This window comes from Prionailurus viverrinus, chromosome D1 (genome assembly GCF_022837055.1).
Source record: "Prionailurus viverrinus isolate Anna chromosome D1, UM_Priviv_1.0, whole genome shotgun sequence".
Classification (NCBI taxonomy): domain Eukaryota; kingdom Metazoa; phylum Chordata; class Mammalia; order Carnivora; family Felidae; genus Prionailurus; species Prionailurus viverrinus.
The window spans coordinates 104822746-104826093 of record NC_062570.1 but is presented as its reverse complement, the minus strand read 5'-3'; positions in this window follow the sequence as shown (position 1 = coordinate 104826093).

Sequence of the window (3348 nt, the reverse complement as noted above, 5' to 3'; positions counted from 1 at the left end):
CTTATCTGACGACAGTGCCTATAAACAATGCTTTTACCAGCTAGGAACAAGAAATCTAGAGAAGTTAAGTGCCTTACATGGTATGCAGGAAGTAGAAAATGGTGTGATGAGGGTAGACCCTGAAACAGACATATGGAAGTCTAACTCCTTACACATAATAGAAATTCATTTCTCAGGCACACAATAATTCACATTGAGCACCCCTAGCCAGAAGCAGCTCTTCCCCAGGTTGTGACCCAGTGACCCTGACCTCATCCGTCTGGCCTTCACCATTCCTTAGAACCCTATACGTATGTTAGTAAACTGTAAGGAAGGCACAACAGAGGAGGTCACCATGGGAGTCCATGCTCCAGACCTGTCAGTAATGTTCCAGAATGAGGTCTTAGTATAGAACTGCCTGCAGAGGATGCTAAAATGTAGTTAACTCTGTGTCTAGAATGGATGGCAAAATAGACTCTGAGCAAGAGTGAGTTTTCTCCACCACCTGTAATTCTGTTGGCAAAATTACCCACTGGCATTTTCCCATCTCAAAACATACTCTTCTCATCAAAGGAAACAACTCCACCCAGTCAACATATTCGTCCTAAGAACCGGAACCTTTGGGTGTATGTAGTCTGCTTCATCTGTTCCGGCTGTTATTCCTCACAGTCAGAGACCTCTGAATTAAAAAACAGCAACACCAACAACAAATCCGTTTATTTTCCATCGCCCCCTACTCTAATTCGTGTATAGTCAAGGATGGGAAACAACAGTTCCAAAAAGGGAGGAATGGAAAACATGCAGACGTCCTTGGTCTACAAGAATAATGGAACTCTGTAGGGCCAGTGTCATGACTGTCCCTATGTTGTCAGTGAATGAGGTTGACTGTAGAGAGCCTGCTTCAGTGTAGAATGTGCTTCTAGTCCATCGTCTCCTAGGGCCCTGGCTTAAGTGTGGGCTGGATATAAACCCAGTCACTCTGACTCTGATCCTATTACAGGAAACAAATAACAGGCACAGGTACATATTGATCTCAGGAACGATTTGCTCTGAGAGAAAAAGGACCCGTCACCTGCCTTATGAGAATATAAAAAACCGATAATATATCTATACACATTAGATACATGTAGAGATGAGAATGGGCCAGTTGAATATGCAAAGGCAATCTGGAAGCAAAGAGTGCTCTCCTGTAACTAATCTCATTTTCCTTCCTCCACTTTTATTCAAGACTGACTTTCTCTTAAGTTCTGCAATTAAAGGTATACCCACTGAAGTGAAGAATTACTTTTAAAAGAATGAGCCCTGGAATCAGATGCTAGTGCCGTTAGCCTGTGATCTTGCAAAATTACTTATTATCTCCATGGTCTCTAAAAGAGGACATTAGTAGACCTGTATCAGAAGGCTGTTTTTTTTTTAATTTTTTTTTTCAACGTTTATTTATTTTTGGGACAGAGAGAGACAGAGCATGAACGGGGGAGGGGCAGAGAGAGAGGGAGACACAGAATCGGAAACAGGCTCCAGGCTCTGAGCCATCAGCCCAGAGCCCGACGCGGGGCTCGAACTCACGGACCGCGAGATCGTGACCTGGCTGAAGTCAGACGCTCAACCGACTGCGCCACCCAGGCGCCCCCAGAAGGCTGTTTTGAGGAAAAATGAGATTTTTGTCTACAAAGTACATTTTGTCTGCAAGGTGCTTTATACATCTACAAAGCTGGACATATGCTAAAAGCTCAGTGAGTATTAGCCAATATTCTATCAGGCCTGATACTAGCTCTCTATTTTGCCTTATTCTCTGCTGTATTTAAATTCCTATTAAAATACATATGAGCTGAAACATTATGCTAAGTGTAAGAAGCCAGACATGTTGTATGATTCCATGCATATGAAATATGCAGAATGGGTAAACCACATAGACAGCGTGTGGACTGGTGGTTGTCAGGGCCTGAGAGAGGGGAGAAATGGGGGAGAAATGTTTATGTTATGTGACTTTCACTTCAATAAACTGAAAAAAAAAATACAATATGGGGTTAGTTAGAAGTCGCTCTTGGATTTGCCATTGGAGAAGATATGAAAGGAGACATTGATGGCCGACCACCCCTTCCCAGATGGTGGCCCTTCGTCCTCTGTGGGAGTCCAAGCATCTGAAGTCATGCCTACAGGCTCACACATCACTGCACTGCACGAGCGTAAGAACGCACCGGGGCATTGCTCGCATCTGTGCCTCTTGTTTCTCCCAGTATGAATTCCTTGGTTTTGCCATTTCACCCTTGCTACCTTGAACTCCTGATCTTGTCTCCGCTGTCACCCTTGGGGATTTGAAATTTTGTCTGGCATGCTTCTCCCTGACCCAGGCTCAGTGTCTAATACGGTCCCCTTCATGCCATCCAACGACCAAAGTGGCTAGCTCCGCCTCCAGGAATTTTTCTTTTTTCAGCAGGAAGTCTGGATGAAAACAGGAAGTGAGGGAAGACCCAGGTTAATGCAGTGATTTCTCATTCTTCCACCACATCTGTATTGTCTTTGCATTCTGTGTCTTGGCAGGGCCTCTCCGGCCATTTTTAATTTTATACCACAATAAATGCTTCCATTTCCTAACCAGGGATTATTTAAGCCCATGAAACCTGCCTACCTGGACGGTGGCTTCCTGACCACATCACTTGTTTCTGCTGGAGAATCACCCTCGCCAAATTCCTACACTGAAACCCCTGTTTCATATTTGGCTCAAGGCCCTAGTAAGTCCCTGACGCTTCTACCGTGAGTTTTTCAAGCCACTGTCTTTCTTTTTTCTTTCTTTCTTCTAATTTTATTTATTTTTGAGAGAGAACGGGGAGGGGGGAGCAGAGAGAGCAAGAGAGAGAGAATCTTAAGCAACCCCTGCACTGTCAGTCCCAGCACATGGGGCTCACGAACTCACGAGCCACGAGACCACGACCTGAGCCGAAATTAAGAGTCAGATGCTTAACCAACTGAGCCACCTAGGCGCCCCAAGACATTACCTTTCTTAACTCGTGAATGCCCCAGGTTTTGAGAAGCATTTCCTTCCCCCATCTCTGTCCACAGAGGCATATGCTGTAGCGATTTGTGTGTATCTCAATTCATCTCCTTTGTAGAAGCACCTTTTATCGGGTGCTTGAGTTGTGCCTTCCTTCTCTGACACAGAGAGGCTAGCAGGATGTTTTCATCTGAAGGCCTTCCCTTAGAGGCTTAACATTGACCTTTCTCCTGCATATTACCTCAGGAAACAGTAAATGTCTATCAGCCTATCTAAAAGTGGTATACTCTTTAGAAATGCACAGACGTAATCTCTTTTTAAATCTTATTTTAGAGAGAAAGAGAGTGCACAAGTGGGAGAAGGGGGCAGAGAGAGAG